At 42.8% G+C, this 17,952-nt stretch overlaps 2 pseudogenes; both read right to left on the reverse strand.

Moving 5' to 3' along the window:
• The window catches only part of LOC126503229 (zinc finger protein 728-like), a 47,557-nt pseudogene extending 34,331 nt beyond the window's left edge, over window positions 1-13,226 (reverse strand).
• A 3,425-nt stretch (window positions 13,227-16,651) lies between these two features.
• Window positions 16,652-17,952, reverse strand: part of LOC126503283 (zinc finger protein 728-like) — a 46,841-nt pseudogene continuing 45,540 nt past the window's right edge.

Below are 17,952 nucleotides of genomic sequence, written 5' to 3' on the forward strand. Positions count from 1 at the left end.
AAAAAAAAAAAAAAAAAAAAAAAAAAAAAAAAAAAAAAAAAAAAAGCTACACATGACGATTTTTCTTTTTTCTGCATATTTTTTTCAGAAAAAATAACAATGACATTGATTAAACATAAAAGAATGTTGAGACCACACCTGTGACCAGTGTTCACGGCTGTGTGTCCATGTAAACAGAAAACACTTTAGAAAGAACAATGGGTAATAGGGGGCAGAAGAGAAATAAGGAGGTAGGAAGAAAACACTATGATGCATACATATCTGATATCAAATGAACACTTTCATTATTTTTATTAGTAACTTTTCCAATTGGTGCAATACAGTACATGAGCAACTTTAAGGAGAACTTAATCTAGCTCATGGTCAAAGGCTATGGCCACCATTGTGGTGGTTTGAGCAAGAAGAGACCCATAGGCTCATGGATTTGAATGCTTGGTTTTCAGTTGGTGGACTATTTAGAAAGAATTGGGTGTGTCCTTGTTGGAGGAGGTGTGACAAATAGATATATGGTTTATATATATGGCTTCTCAACAAAACACATTCTGTGATATATGACAATAATTTCTCTTATCACTTGAATTTGCAGGGTTTCTCTGTGTATAAATTTAAAATATTGCAGGATATCAGAATCACTGTTCAATAGCTATCCAATAACTTTGCCTTCACAAAGTTCCTTTCTAGTATGAGTTATCTGGTGCTTAATTAAGCAAAATTAAAAAAAAAAATCTTTGAGGTTTGAAGTCTCTGGGGATACTTAAGGCATGAAGAACAGGTAAAGAACTTGTCACTCTGATTGCTTTCGTAGGCTTCCTCATCGGGATGGGGTTTCCGATGCTCATATAGACGTGAGGAATAGCTAAACCCTGGTCGTTTTCTCACGCATGTCGTGTTTCTCTCAGGTATGAACTGTGTGAGTTTGAGCAACAACTGAATGATACCTGCACCATCTGGCACATCCTTCACATTCGCAGGCTAGCTGTTTGAACGCCTTTGCGTGTTTTAAGGTACAAAGAGCCTTTAAAAGCTCTTTCGACATCCTTCACACTCAGACGGCTTTCCCTCAAGACGGATTTTACGGAGGTTGGAAATTGTCGTTTGAAGGGTAAAGCACTCACCGCAGGCTTCACAGGTGTACTGCTTCATTCTCTTATGAGTTCTTGCATGCTGAGTAACGTCTGAAGGACTGGGAAAGGCTTTGCCACATTCCTTACATTCATAGGGTCTCTCTTCAGAATGAATTCTGCGATGTCTTTTAAGGTCTGAAGAATAGTAAAACATTTTGCCACATTCTTTGCATGTGTAGCATTTCTGTCCAGTGTGAGCTTTCTGGTGCCGACTAAGGTGGTGACTCCTACCATAGGCTTTGCCACACTGTTCACAGGTAAAACGCTTCTCTCCAGTGTGAACAACTTTGTGTCTACTAAGGGCTGAAAGATTACTAAAGGGTTTTTTACATTCTTCACACTTGTACGGTTTCTCTCCAGTATGAACTCTTTGGTGTTTTGTAAAGTCTGCATGACTGAAAAACTTTTTGCCACATACTTCACACTCATAGGGTTTCTCTCTGGTGTGAATTTTCTGGTGGTTAGTAAGTGTGGAAGGCATCGAAAAGGCCTTGCCACATATATCACACTTGTAGGGTTTCTCTCCGGTGTGAATATTATGGTGGTTATAAAGCGTGGAAGGCAAAGAAAAGGCCTTGCCACACACAGCACACTTGTAGGGTTTCCCTCTGGTGTGAATTTTCTGGTGGTTTTGAAGTATGGAGGGCATAGCAAAGGCCTTGCCACATACATCACACTTGTAGGGCTTCTCTCCAGTGTGAATTCTCAGATGATAAGTAAGAACTGAGTTTTTAGTGAAGGCTTTTCCGCATTCTTTACACTTATAGGGTTTCTTTCCTGGTTAATAAAACGAAATGGAGAAAAACTTAGGAATATTTGTCATATTTACAATGCTTATCTTTAACACTGAGACTTTATTTTCATGGATAAAAAACTGTAATATATTCAACATCTATATTCCCTGAACCTATACTTAGAAAATATGATAGGTGGAAATCATTTAAACTTCTATTGAAAGAGGAAGAAAACAGAAAAATAGGGTATAGAAATAATGGGATATAATTCAAATTTAATTACAAAAGATGTAACATGGATAGTAGTGGAAATCTTCAGGCATTATGCTAACAGAAAGCAAGCCATTAAACAAACAGAGAAACCATTGGAGTGTGTACACAGGAAATCTATGAAGTAGATGGCAAAATCATAATAGAGGAAACAGACCTGCAAAATGAGGAACAAAGAACCTCAAACTCACAAAATTCTTAGCTACTGAAAGAAACATTCTTTTACACTTGTACAGTTTTCACCCATGACTGTCTACCTACAAAGGGCATGCATGTAAAATCACTGACACTGTGGGAGAAAACATGAAGATGAATACATTGATTCAGATAGCACTCTGATAAGGCAATTTAATAACATGATATAAAGAACCATGATAGAGCCAGGCGTGGTGGTGCATGCCTTTAATTGCAGCACTTGGGAGACAGAGGCAGGTGGGTCTCTGGTCTACAAAGCAGCCAGGACTACACAGAGAAACCCTGTCTCGAGAAAACAGAACAAAAAGAAACAAAAGGGAGGGGGCAGGATTCTAATCAGAGAGGGTGAGGGAGATAGCTACAGAAGAAAGAAGGAGGAGATAAAAAACCAGTAAGGTCCATTAGATGGTAAAAATGCCTTCAACAATATTCAACACCCCTTCATGCTAAGTCCTGGAGAGAGCAGGGATACAAGGGACATATCTAAACATAATCAAATCGAAACAAATATACAGAAAGTCAACAGCAACATCAAACTAAGTGGAGAGAAACTCACAGCGATCCCACTGAAATCAAGAACAAGACAAGGCTGTCCACTCGCTTCAAATCTATTCAATATAGTTCTTGAGGTTCTAGCTAAAGTAATAAGACAACAAAAGGAGATCAATGGGATACAAATTGGAAAAGAAGAAGTCAAACTCTCACTATTTGCTGATTATAAGGTAGTACACATAAGTGACCCCAAAAACTCTACTAGGGAACTCCTATAACTCATAAACACCTTCAGTGATGTAGCAGGATACAAGATTAACTGAGAAAAAAAGAAAAGAAACCAGGAGCCCTCCTTTATACAGAGGATAAAATGGCTAAGAAAGAAATCAGAGAAACATCACCCTTCACAACAGCCACAAATACCAGAAAACATCTTGGGGTAATTCTAACCAAACAAGTGTATGACAAGAACTTCAAATCTTTGAAGAAAGAAATTAAGGAAGATACCAGAAAATGGAAAGATCTCCCATGCTCTTGGGTAGGAAGAATAACCATAGTAAAAATGGCAATCTTATGAAAAGAAATCTACAGATTCAATGCAATGCCCATCAAAATCCCAGGAAAATTCTTCACTGACCACAAAAGAACAATACTCAACTTCATTTGGAAAAACAAAACAAAACAAAAAAAAAATCCAGGATAGTCAGAACAGTCTGGTACAAAAAAAGAACTTCTGGAGGAATCACCATCCCTGACTTCAAACTCTACTATAGAGCTATAGTAAGAAAAACAGTCTGGTATGGGCATAACAGACACGAAGACCAATGGAATCAAATTGAAGACCCAGATATCAATCCATACACCTTCAAACACCTGATTTTTGACAAAGAAGCTAAAAACATAAAATGGAAAAAGGGAAGCATCTTCAACAAACGATGCTGGCATAACTAGATATCAACATGTAGAAAAATGCAAATAGATCCGTATCTATCACCATGCACAAAACTCAATGGATCAAAGACCTCAACATAAAACCAACCACACTGAACCTCATAGAAAGGAAAGTGGGAAGTAGCCTTGAATGCTTTGGCACAGGAGACTACCCCATTACCACAGACACTGAGAGAAACAATTGATAAATGGGACCACCTGAAACTGAGAAGCTTCTGTAAAGCAAAGGACATGGTCAACAAGACAAAAGAGTAGCCTATAGAATAGGAAAAGATCTTCACTAACTCCACTCCAGATCTCTAAAATATACAAAGAACTCAAGCAACTTAACATCAAAAGAACAAATAATCCAATAAAAAAAATGGATACAAACCTAAAAAGAGAATTTTCAGCAGACAATTCTCAAATCGCTGAAAGCCACTAAGTAAATGCTCAACATCCTTAGTCATCAGAAAAATGCAAATCAAAACAACTCTGAGATTCTATCCCACACCTGTCTGAATGGCCAAGATCAAAACCACTGATGACAGCTTATGTTGGAGAGGATGTGGAATAAGGGAACACTTCTGCATTGCTGGTGGGAATGCAAACTTGTACCGCCCCCCCACTTTGGAAATCAGTATGGCAATTTGTCACGAGCCATTTCCCCCCTAAAAATCATTACAGGAACCATCACCCTGGGGAGTCTGCAGGGAACCTCACACCCATAATTATGTTCTATTGACAGAACCTGCCCCACACCCAATTAACTGTTATCTGTTAGCAGAACGTGCCTCACATTCCAGCTATCCAGGGAAACAGGTGTGGCAACTCGTGACTTCTTGGCCTACCTGTCCGAATGTAACCTCCTGGCCTATGTGACGAACCTGAACCACGTGACCTGGAACACGCGGCAAGAAGCCAGTTTCCCTGCCCCCCAAGTCCTCATCCCGGGCCTATATAAACAGCAACCATGATCCTAATGAAGGGGGCTTTGACAAATCTGCTTGGCCTCCTTCTTCTGTCCTAGCTCATTCCCTTCCAGGTAGTGCCCCTTCGAGACCCTGGAATAACTAGCTGCAGTGTGGGTTACAACCCCTAGACTAGTGACCCACCCAAGGCAGCAACAGCAGTTTCTCAGAAAATTAGGAAACAATCTACCTCAAGAACAGGAATACCGCTTTTGGGTACATACCCAAGGCACGCTCAATTACTCCACAAGGACAGGTGCTCAACTATCTTCATAGCACATTGTTTGTGATAGCCAGAACCCGGAGACAACCTAGAAGCCCCACAACTGAAGAAAGGATAAAGAAAATGTGGTACATTTACAAAACGGAGTACTACTCGGTGGTAAAAAAAAACAATGATATCTTTTGAAATCTGCAGGTCAATGGATGGATCTAGAAAACACCACACTGAGTGAGGTAACCCAGACCCGGAAAGACAAATATCATATGCGCTCATTCATAAGTGGCTTCTAGACATAAAGCAAAGAGAACCAGCTTAAAGTTCACAACTCTAGAGAACCTAGACAACAAAGAGGCCTTAAGAGAGGCATACATGGACTACATAGGAAGGAGAAAAAGACAAGATCTCCGAATAAACTGGGAGTGTGGGGGTAACAGGAGAGGGTAGAAGGAGAGAGAAGGGAAAGGAAGGGGAGCAGACAAAAATATATAGCTCAATAAAACAATAAAGAAAACCAGTAAAGTTGTTTTAAAAAGTTATAAAGACTCATACTATTAACTATCTACCTAGAAATATATGTGTACGTGGACATCAGGGTATAAATATACATATAAAATTTAAATGAAATTTTCCCATCTGGGATGACAATGCTCCCTCCAAGAGCAAGGACCATCTAAAAAGTCCTGAAAACCAGGCATGAGAAAATCTCTTTGAGTGATTAGGTGGGGTTGTCCGAGAGACTCCTAAAACATTACAGACTATTATTAATGCCTTTGTTTGCTCATTAGAGCTGAGCTCTTCTTGCTGAAGATACCATGCACTTAAGACACAGGGGCCAGAGGCCCAAGAGCTGGAGAGGACCTGAATGCTTCCTCCCTGATGACTAGCTTCCATGCTAACAGAAGGTGCCACGTAAGTTTCCAAAGAAGGAAAGCAACCAAGGTCCTGCCCAGTGCTGATGCCTGTGAACCCCACCAGCGACCAGCATGGCACAACAACCCTAAGGGTGTAGTTCTGACAAGCATACTTTGGTGGTAACCAACAGCTTTCGATTTTGAGAGTCATTCAACAAGAGAGTTCATGCCTGGTATTGAAAACCTAGTCAACTACCCAGGGGCAAGCAAATCATGGATCTTGGAGAAGAACCTACAGCCAGCACTCTTCTAAACTAGCATCATCTCTAAGGCTACATTCTAAACGTTTGTCCTTATGCCCACAGGGAGTGCAGTCCTCACCCCTCATCGAGGACACTGCTCTTCGCAACAAACAAGAAACCACTACGGAAAACCTCAAATGATCAAAATGTAGGGTTGTGGAGCCTAGTCCCAGGGACTGCGTCTCCACAACAACTCCTGCACCTAAGACTCAGGGGCCCTGCGGAGGAGAGGGTGAGAAGATTTTTAAGAGCCCAAGGATTAGGGAGTTTAGGAGGAGAGGGTGAGAAGATTTTTAAGAGCCCAAGGATTAGGGAGTTTACTCCGGAATAGTGTCTCCTAGTAATGTCTGAAGTTACACTCAAAGTCTCACCAACTTGACAATCTGAACAAGAGCTAAACAAGGACAACAAATAGACATGCAACAGTGGACGGGGATGCCCGCAAGACCTCATCCCTGCACAGAGACATACCAAGAAACCAAGACGAACCAAGAAACGTGGACAGAAGGAGAGTCTTCCTTGGGGAAGAGCATACCAACTGGTTATCCAATACCAAGTGTTCAGTCCTGAAATCATACTTACAAATAGCATTATACAGACTGAGCAGCTTGCTTAGGAATGTAACCATATATACAAATATGCATGCAACAATAATTAATTAAAAGGAGGCCACAAACTTGCAAGAGAGCAAGGAGGCGTGTATGGGGTGTAGAAGGAAGAAAAAAAAGGAGGGAAATGATGTAATCTCAAAACAAAATTCCCTCTGAGCCCTCTGTTAGATTTAAGCCCCCACCCTGCCCTCTGACCCCTCTGTTGGATCTGACCTCCCACACTGCCCTCTGACCCCTCATTCCTACACACCTCGGGGCGTAGCTACTGTTTGTCTCTTCACATTCCAAAGCTCTTGGTTTTTCTCCAGAAATCTGACCAGTAATGGCTTGGAGAAAGAAAGGCCTGTGTGAAGGGACGAAGAAGAGAATTAAAGAACACAATGAATGACTATAGAGGTGTCTGGAGAGATGGTTCAATAATGACCGAGAGCATTGGCAGCTCTTCCAGAGTCCTGAGCTCATTTTCCAGCAACCTCATGGGGGCTCACAGCCATCCGTAATGGGATCTGATGCCTACTTCCGACATGCAGGTATATGTGCAGAAAGAGCAGAATATACATAAAAAACAAATCTCAAAAAGTTATAAAATGTAAATGAATGACTACAAAAAATTAAATCTTCAAATCAGTCTGGATAGGCATTTTAGAATACTTACTTAGGGGGAATTTATAATCACAGATCTTCATTTCTATCATTTACAAAGAAGACTATAAAATTAGAAAAAACATTTTCTTTTCCATGTGTGCTCCATGCCGCATCCCATTTAGTTGCTGACATCACAACTACAGGGAAGGATACGTACACTAAGACAAATAGATGAAAAGGTTAAGAAGAAATTAAATGAAATATGTCTTACTTATATCAACAATTCTTCCTGAAAGGAGGCCTATGAGCTGGGCAAGGTAGCTCAGGCCTTTAACCCCAGGTTAAAGGGAGAGGTTAAAACTCAGAGGCATCCTGAGTTCAAGGCTAGTCTGGTCTATTGAGAAAGTTCCAGGATAGGCAGGAACACCCTTTTTTTCAAAACAAACAAACAAACAAACAAATGTAAAAGCTAACTTATATGAACCTCATTAGAAAGTACAAGCTCCCTTGAAATGGCCAATAGAAGGAGGTTACAGGCTGACAGTGACTTAGGAATTCACTCTGGACGCAATCCTCACCCAGGAACACCAGGTGGCTGTAATTCTCCAGCATCACATCCCTGTACAGATTCCACTGAGCAGGGTCCAGACATCTGCACTCCTCTGCAGAGAAATCAATGGCCACATCCCTGAATGACAACATGCTCTGAAATAAAGATCAATGAATGAAAACCACACCATAAAATAACTAAAACCATTAAATAAGCTGATTAAAATCATATTAATATGGACGCCAACAGGCATCATGTGTTTGTGCTAAGGTAAAAGCAGAGCTAGAAATGCTTCTGGCATGGGAAAATGACACAACCAATTTTTTTTGATGTAGTCACATGACCTCAGTCCCCATCTAAAGAGAATGGTAAAAGATCCTATAAGTGCCTATGGCTGTTATACAATTACCAATGCTAAAAGTAAATTGGACACATCTACCGGGGGTCAAATCCTATGCCTGTATCGTGCAGCACACTGCACACACATTTCTCATAGCGGACGCCACAATGCGTGGGAAGTGACTTCTCAGAGTTCACAATGAATGTGCACAGAGCTTGGCAGTGATACTGAATTTCTAGGAGTTTGGAAGTACACAGATGACTTCTTTCAGTAAGAACTGATTCCAGATGGAACCCGAGTTACACAGGGGCTACAACACTCCCCTTTCTTTTTAGCTTTGTTTTTTTTTTTTAATAATGTTTTAAGAAATCCCGGCTATTGATTTTGTTTAAAAGAGCAGGGTAGAATTCTGTGAATCTATTTTTGCACTATCTCTCTTTTCCTCTCTCCGCCCTTCACTCCCTCCCTTCCTCTTTTGTGGTGGGGAGGGGTTGAATTAGCTTCAGTTCCTCCATTTGCATGGCCTGTCTGTGCCCCTGACCTCCTCTGAGTCTAGCATGCGTGGTTTGGGGGAGTCTAGACAGGTGAGCATTTCTTTTCTATTTCCAATGGGATGGATGGAGGACAGGCTCTAAGTGTTCCCTTCCTTAGAAGACTTTCTCTGGTGTTCACTGCCGTGCCGCCCTGTTTATCCCTGGCCCTTTTCATTTGATCATCCTTCTTCCTTCTGCTCAGCAGAGCCAAAGTTCATCTTCCCAAAGAAGCAGCTCGGGGTCTCGTTGGTTGTTTTTTATAGTTTTCTTAGTTCCTATTTTAACACTTTATGTTCTGATTTTTACCTTTTTTGTCACTGGATTTATGTTCGGATTGTTGTTCTTTTGCACAATTCTTGAGTTGAGTCATGAAGTCATTGGTATTTTTTTAAAATATCTATTTATTTTATTATTTATACAATATTCTGTCTGTGTGTATGCCTGCAGGCCAGAAGAGGGCACCAGACCCCATTACAGATGGTTGTGAGCCACCATGTGGTTGCTGGGAATTGAACTCAGGACCTTTGGAAGAGCAGGCAATGCTCTTAACCTATGAGCCATCTCTCCAGCCCCACCTTGTCATTGGTGTTTGTTATGATTTTTTAAACATATACTCTTAAAGATATAAATTTCTACCTCAGAACCACTTTAAGTTCATTAACTTTCAGAAAGTTTTTTTTTTTTTAATTCATAAGATCCAGGGTTGCTTCACTCCGAGTTGGAAGAGACCAGAGTTCCCAACATAGACTACTATACTCAGCAAAACTATCAGATATAGTAAAACGAGAAAGGAAAACTTTCTGGGATACACATAGGCTAACAGAACTCATGTCGATCACACCAGCCCCAAAGAGAGCCCTGATAGCAACACTTTGGACTGGAGAGAGGACTAAGCGTAGGGGGAGACTGCAGAGAGGAACCAAAGGAAGGTCTAATCCCTCCACACTGAGCGTGTCTGAGAATGCACAAAACAAAACAACAGCAAAACAACGGCCACCTCTGCAGTAATAACTTTAAATATTAATAGACTTCCCACCCACAAAACAGGCTAACTAAATGTGGATGAAAAGAAATGAATCTCAGTGTTAAGAGCAGGAACTGCCTTAAAGTGAAAGGATGTAAAAAGTAAACAAAGGTGGGTGGTGCTGGTACGTGCCTTTAATCCCAGAGGCAGAGGCGGAAGATCTCTAAATTCAAGGGCAGCCTAGTCTAAGGAGTGAGCTTCAGGACAGTCAAAGCTACTGGAGAATCTATCCTGAAAAGAAAAAAAAAAAAACACTAAAAGACAAAGAGGGAGGGAGGGAGGGAAGGAAGGAAAAGAGAAAGGAAGGAAGGGTAACCAAAGTGAGTGGGACCAGAATGCATGCAGAACCACACTCATTTATGCCCCTGAACAGTATCCCATGTAAACGTGTATACAACTTCATTTGTTTTTCTTTTATGACATTGTCAAAATTCCAGGGAATTTACAAGTTGGATTTCATCCAATTTTAGGTAACCTTCTAGTTTAGAGAAATGGAATACAAAAATAAATAAATAAATAAATAAATTGCATCAAAATGGTGCTGAGATCTGCTTTTATAACTGAAATAAGAAAGCTATTATGAACCCAGACAGAGAAACATGGTAAAATCATTATTTTCTCCTGTTAGTGCAAGAGTGAAAATGGGGACTACGCATCAGAAAAAGCAGGAGGAGGTCTACATGGCTGACAAGAGGAAAAGTGCGCAGCTGTGCAGACCATGCATTTGTGTGAGGAGGGGGCTTTGGCTCTTTCTATGGACACCATTGAGGTAAGCATGAAATAAAAAATAACACTCTGACAACTGTTCATCTCTATATAACTTCTCCCCTTTTTATGTTTTTGGAGCTATGTTTTTAGCCATTTATCAATCGTAATTAATTTTCTTTAAAATATGAATTCCAAGAATTGCTCACAATCCACTTAGTTGTTTTCGGTCTCAATCCTTACTCCCCATACATCGCCAATATTTTCTTTCCAATGTTCTTTTCCTGACTCACTGATTCGAAGTTGATTGAGCCACCTGATGGAATAGGAAGAAAACACTGCAAATCCCTCAGAAAGACAGAAAGACCCAAATGTCCCCGATGGAAATGCATGCTGTGAGTGTTGACCGGGACAAGTTGGGCCAATGTTTGGGCTTGTTCCTCAGGGCACCCAGTGGAGCAGGCTTCCAACTCCTAGCCTGTTTCAGCCCAGAACAAGGCACTGAGTTCTGACTGGCCCCCAAGTAGAAGAGCATTATACATTTGGAGTGGGTGGATCAAGGCCAATGAAAACCTACTAGAGCCTCGTAGACACGATCCTAAGACATTTCAGTAGTTCTAGTAATTCTATCCCAGGACAGCCACTTGTTGACCAGTCTGATGCCCTGGGTCCCACGTGATGGAAGGATGGAATCGAATCTCTAAGAGTTCCTCCAGCTTGCATAGGAACAGCATGGTAAGTGGTCCCACCTGTATACACAGACACAGGGCCAATCAGCCAATCAAGACAGTAACAAGCATTGAAGGGGATGGAACAGATTTTCATGACACACCACAGAATAAAAGGAGAAACAGATTTCGGGAAGGTGGCTCAGGTCTTTCATTTTAGTTCACAGAAGGTGTAGACACAGTACCAAGTGTTCAGGGCAAGCCTCATCTACATAGAGTTCAGGGCTAGCCTGTGGTATGTAAAGGCTTCCCTCATAAAAACAAGACAGAGAGAATGTGGAAGAGTAAAGAAGTATGGTCTTTACTCTTACATGAGTCGTATACAGTGATCCATACAAATTCAAAGTTCCAACAGATGCCGGTCTAGACAACCCTCCAGAAATTCACACAGGGCTCAGGAACAGTGGTTCCTGACCCAGCAGGCGTTTCTGTAAAGTCCTCACTAGGTTTTCTCAGCAGACACAGTGGCTGGGGAAACTGAAGGACCACACATCACCACTGACAGATGAAAAATAACCGCGAGAATACACAAGCAGAGCCTGGGAACTGAAGGCTCTCAAACAGTTGCTCACTAAGATTGGAAGGCGAGGAGGCCGCAGAAGGAAAGGCTTGATCCAGATCTGTTGGGGAGAGCTGCAGTGAAGAGCCTTGGGATCCCTATGCTTTATAAACAATTATTATCCTCAAAAGTTCCTCCTATCAAAAGAAGAAGAAGAAAACACAGCAATGCAGAAGGCTAAGGGAACCCCAAGTCACAAGTAGGATGAAGTTGTTTAATAAAAAATCTGGTATTTTCTTTAAAAAAAAAAAAAGAATCAGACATTGCCAAAAGCTCCTTGGCAGTGAGAAATGAGAAGCCTATCTTCCACTCTTCTTCACTGTGAGATGGCTGCCAGTTAACAGGGACACTGCCCAGCTCAGAGAACAGAAAGAGCCCTGGGCAGAGTGAAAATGGAGACGGTCCTCTCAGGGTACAGGAGCAGGTCCCCAATGGAAGAATTAACTGCAAAGACCACTCCCTACTGCTGCCCAGCACTGACCACCACTGCTCGCTCCCGGAACTGTCTGCCATGCTCAGGGCACTCTCCTCACTGTGGCTGTCTGTGGGCAGAGGGCAGATGGCCTAGAACCTTGGTCTCATTTGGGTGGGTTTTAAAAGGAAGTATTTCAGGACCCTTGAGAATGAGTTTACTCTCTAGGTGAACGAAACACAAATCCTTTCTGGACGAGGATCAAAATGCGATTCCCTAAGAATAGTTTAAGATTCACACTCCTCCCTAGTCAGAACACGGAGTCTCATTTCCCGCCTCCTTCAATAGAAGCTGGTCCTAGACACAGCTCGGGATCAACAGAATGGAGCGTGGAAGTCAGGAGAACTCTCGCACCTCCTCTCTGTGCCTTAGAGATAGTTTGTGAGAGGCGCCCAGACAATCTGCCTGCTCTCCTCGAGTTTAGATCCAACTCCCCCACATTGTTCCTGCAGCCTCCTTTTCCCTGCCTCGTTTTTCTCGAATATAAAAGTTTATAAACTTTATAAACACGACTACTACAAGGCTATAAAGTGCAGTAGGGACCAGAAACTCCTCTTTCTTCTCTGGACCGCTGAGAATGCAGACTACAGCCATGCAGAGTGAGTCCGCTGGAGGCAGCAGGAAAGTGAACTCCCGGCACAGCCTCGGGGGCCGCAGCCGACCCGCCCAGTCCCGGAGTGAGATCCCGGGACGACTGGAGCGACAGGGAACCCAGCACCGACCCCATCGCCCTCTCCCTGGCGCGGACCTAAATCCTGACTCGGTGGCGCAGCCTAGGCTCGAACAGCACCTCCAAAGTGAGCTTCTTCCTGTTTCCCATGGCCCCGTGCCCACTCCTTCCACCATGAACCTACCGGCTGCCCCTGCACGATCCCTCAGACCTGCTGGGCTGCTCTGCACCTCAAACCAACCTGTGCTCAGAGATGCAACCCAAGCAGGGTAGTAAAAAACTTGAGTTCAAATTGAAGAGGGAAGTGGCATGAGGGTGGAACCTGCGTAGAAGCAACTCAGAAGGCAACAGAGTGACCCTTGATTATGCCGTCAAAATGAGTGAGACTACATTTCCCATAAGTCTGTGTAATGCGATTCCGACGGCCACTGGAAGCCTTTGACCCTGGGAAAGAAGTTTAACTTGCAATCTCTACTGCTAGAGGGGGCTAGAGGGAGACAGAGAGTCAGGATGCTCTAAAAATTCTCAGTTTGTAAACTGAGATGTTTAGATGAGAGTTGAGACCTTACAGTAATGTTTATTACATTTTTTAGCTAGTTTCGGTCACTTTAATGTGATTTCACACGCACATTTGCTTATTATAGAAACCTACTCCAGAGTAAAACTTCCATTTTGACTCATTACTTTGAGACAATTACAAGAATCTTACATGGGAAAAACATAATTTTCTGCCTTTCCAGCATCTTGTGAAGTTCAAGCTGCCGGACAGCCATTTCCTCAGAGCTCAGAGAAATAACAGTAATCAGCCACCCCAGGACGTGGTCAAGTATCTCAACTCCCCGATATCCAGAAAATCAGCAATGACGCCCACAAAGTAAACATGAAGCAGTCATAAGAGACCTTATGAGGCCCTATTCCCACACACTAAGACCCCCAACCCCAAATTTTTATAATAAACAAAAGGGTGGAACGTAATTATTCGGCCACAGATAAGGCTGCACTTCCGGGTTCTAAAGGTGAGCACTTGCAGAAGGGCCCTCAAGCGTGGAGATGCCTGAATGTTAAAGGGCCCCGCATGACCCACGGGAGCATGCATGGTTCCATCCACTATGACTCAGTTAAACCTTTGCGCACACGCGTGAGCCTGTCACCTGAGTCATCTGCGTAGGACAAAGTCATGCCAACCCCCTGTGCGCATGTGCTAGTCACGCCAACCCCCTGTACGCTTGTACTAGGCAGCTTTTAAAAGCTGGACACATTCTGCTGGACACATTCTCTCTCTCTCTCTCTCTCTCTCTCTCTCTCTCTCTCTCTCTCTCTCTCTCTCTCTCTCTCTCTCTCTCTCTCTCTCTCTCCACTCTCTCCACTCTCTCCACACTGAATCCCAGGCCTGTGTGCACTCCCTCTAGTAAACTCCTGAGCATGTTTGTTGCGTGTTCCGTGTTTCCTTCTCACTTGCGCCAGGTAATTTCAGATGGACTGCAGCGAGTGTTCTGCTGCAGAGCTGGGGAGGAGACTGGAGTACTGGGCTGCAGGGAATGCAGGGAGAGATGAAGATGTGCAGTTAGTCTTCCTGCTTCGCTAGCCAGAGTGGCCTGCGGGTTCCCAGAAAGTGCCTGCTAGGGAGTGGGAGAAAGCAATGAGTAAGGTGGGACGTGGGTTAGGAGGGTAAGATCTGTGTAATCCCCTGGAGATGGGGGCAGGGACGAATGGGGCACGTAAACAAATAGTCTGCAGAGCTAGAGATGAAAAGGGGGCTTTGGGTTTGAGGAGCTGGAGGAGAGGTCAAGATCTGTGGGTATATTTTGTTTATGCTATAAGAAATAGAGCTTGCCTATAGATCAGAGGGCAGAGCTAGTCACTAGGTAACCATAGAGGTCGGGAGGTCTTTACAAACAGACAGGAAGTGATATGGCTGAACAGAAAGAGGAATATAAGGCGGGAGGAAACAGGAAGTCAGCCCTATTTCACTGAAGAGTTAGGAAGGTAAGAGTTAGCTGTGGCTTGCTCTTTCACGCTCTGATAATTCAGGATTTTCCCTGATATCTGGCTCCGACTTTTTATTAATAATACCAATCAGGAATTGTGCAAAAATTGGTGCCCAACTTTACAGCATGAACCCATGAAAAAGCTATTTGCCTGTGCTTTGTAGCCACTGGAAGATGTAGGAGTTGCACTTGAGACTTCTGCTGGAGTCACTGCCCCGCTGGCTAGGTTTTCTTCCCCCCCCCCCAAACCTCTGATCCAGTTTTGGATTTTCCTGGTGTAGTCTCTTTATAGCAACCTTCAGGGCCCCCTACTTATTCTTTCCAGGATGGCTGGGGGAATAAGGAGTCAGCCACACCTCATCACAGACAACATCCACCTTCCTCTCTGTCCTTGCCAATGCCTGCCATATTCCTTCCCCCTGGAACCACTCCTCAGTGAATTGTGCCCATTTTTGATGTTTCCCCTCATCTGTCTCCTCCCATGCCCACCTAGCCAGTGGGTTATATTCAGATTCTTTAGACTTCTCCCAGCCTCACCTCTGCGGGAGGCAGAGCGGCAGGGTAAAACATGCTCTAAGGGCCAGAATAGCTGGGCAGACGTTATACAGACACTGAGAGACCATGGGTGCCAGCCCAGAATAGCTGGGCGGACGTTATACAGACACTGAGAGACCATGGGTGCCAGCCCAGAATAGCTGGGCGGACGTTATACAGACAGACACTGAGAGACCATGGGTGCCAGCCCAGACTGCTATGCCCAGTGAAGCTTTCAATCACCACAGATGGAGTAAACAATATTTCATGAAAAATCAGATTTAAACAATACATATCTGTAAATCTAGCCCCACAGAAAGTACTAGGTCTCGCCCTCACACCTGATCCCTCTTGTTTGGTCTCCACCAGTCCTCAGTTCGTGTGTAAAATCTATTTTGTTTCCCCTTCCCAGGCAGTTTAATGCATTCCCACAGAGTCCTCCTCTTTGGTTAACCTCTCTACATCTAAGGGTTGAAGATTTATTATCATTTACTTAATGGATAATATCCACTTATAAGTGAATACATACCATCTTCGTCTTTCTATAGTTCACCTCTCTCAGGATGCTTTGTTTCTAGTTCCATTCATATGCCTACAATCTGCATGGTGTCATTTTAAAAATAGCTGGGTAATGGGTAATTCTCTGTGTGTAAATGTACATGTAGATGGTTTTGTCTGTCCTGCCAGACAGCTCACAAATAAATGACAGAGATTCTTATTAATTATAAAACTAGAGCCAATAGCTTAGGTTTGCTGCTAACTAGCTCTTACAACTTGTATTAACCTATTTTTTTAATCAAGCTTTTTTTTTTTTTTGGTTTTTCAAGACAGGGTTTCTCTGTGGCTTTGGAGCCTGTCCTGGAACTAGCTCTGTAGACCAGGCTGGTCTTGAACTCACAGAGATCCGCCTGCCTCTGCCTCCCAAGTGCTGGGATTAAAGGCGTGCGCCACCACCGCCCGGCTATCAAGCTATTTTTGACTGTTAGCTTTATAACCTTTATTCTGTACTGCCCATGCTACTTCCTCCCTCTCTGACAACTCTCCCCTTCTCCTTCCCAGCATCCTATACCTGAAAAACCCTGCTTAGTTATTGCCCATTCCACTTTTTATGAAACCAATCAGAATGACACATCTTTACAATGTATGAAAAGATTCCATAGCATGTACCACATTTTGATGTTTCATTCCACTACTGAAGGACATCTAAGTTATTTCCAATTACTGATAATGATGAATAGAGTGGTGTGGATTATCCTTCTGTGTGTTTTTATTGGTTAATGAATAAAGCAGTTTTGACCAGTGGTTTAGCAGAATAGAGCAAGGGGTTTCTGAATGATTTCAAAGGCTTTATCACATTCACCCTATTTGTAGGGTTTCTATCCACACTATTTCTCTTTTGATATCTTTTAGGGTCTGAAGAAGTAGAAAACATTTCATGAACATTTTGGCATTTGTATTATTTTAGTGAAGTTTGAACTCAGCTCTGCCCTATCAAAAGGCCAAGGCAGTTTCTTTATTCAACCAATGAAAGCAACACAAATACAGAAGCACCTCCTACACCACTGTTGTGTACAGGAAGTTGTGATGGAACATAGAAGCCCTTGCCACAAACATGGCACTCGTAGGGTTTCTCTCATGTATGAATTTTCTTGTGTGCAGAAAATACTGATGTACTTTTGAAGGTTTTGCCACATACTTCACACTTGTAGGGTTTTTCTCCTGTATGAACCCTCTTGTGGACAGAAAGTCCTGATGGACTGCTGTAGGCTTTGTCACACACTTCACACTGGTACGGTTTCTCTCCTGTATGAGTCCTCTTGTGTTCAGAAAGTTGTGATGGAAAACAGAAGGCCTTGTCACATACTTCACATTTGTAGGGCTTCTGTCCTGTATGAACTCTTTTGTGTTTTGAAAGTAATGATGGAGATTGGAAGGCCTTGCCACAAACTTCACACATGTAGGGTTTCTCTCCTGTATGGATTCTCTTGTGTACAGAAAGTTGATATGAAACATAGAAAGCCTTGCCACATACTTCACACACGTAGGGTTTCTCTCCTGTATGAATCCTCTTGTGTTCAGAAAGTCGTGATGGAAAATAGAAGGCCCTCCCGCATACTTCACACTTGTAGGGCTTCTGTCCTGTATGAACTCTTTTGTGTTTTGAAAGTAATGATGGAGAATGGAAGGCCTTGTCACACACTTCACACATGTAGGGTTTCTCTCCTGTATGAATCCTCCTGTGCACACAAAGTACTGATGGAAAATGGAAGGCCTTACCACATTCTTCACACTTACATGACTTCTTTCTTAATTTAATTTTCTGGTGGCTAATAGGTTGTGAGTTCCAAGGAAGGGTTTTGCCACATTCTTTGCTTATATACTGTCTGTTTCCTGTTGAGTAAAGGTTGGGAAATGAATGAAACCTGAGCAAAATTCTCTATATTTATATTAAAAAAAAAAAACAAAAAACAGAAGTGCCGGGCGATGGTGGCGCATGCCTTTAATCCCAGCACTCAGGAGGCAGAGGCAGGTGGATCTCTGTGAGTCCGAGACCAGCCTGG

Source organism: Alexandromys fortis, unplaced genomic scaffold (assembly GCF_014885135.2).
Source record: "Alexandromys fortis isolate MF-2015 unplaced genomic scaffold, M_Fortis_MF-2015_v1.1 scaffold_52, whole genome shotgun sequence".
Taxonomy (NCBI): Eukaryota; Metazoa; Chordata; class Mammalia; order Rodentia; family Cricetidae; genus Alexandromys; species Alexandromys fortis.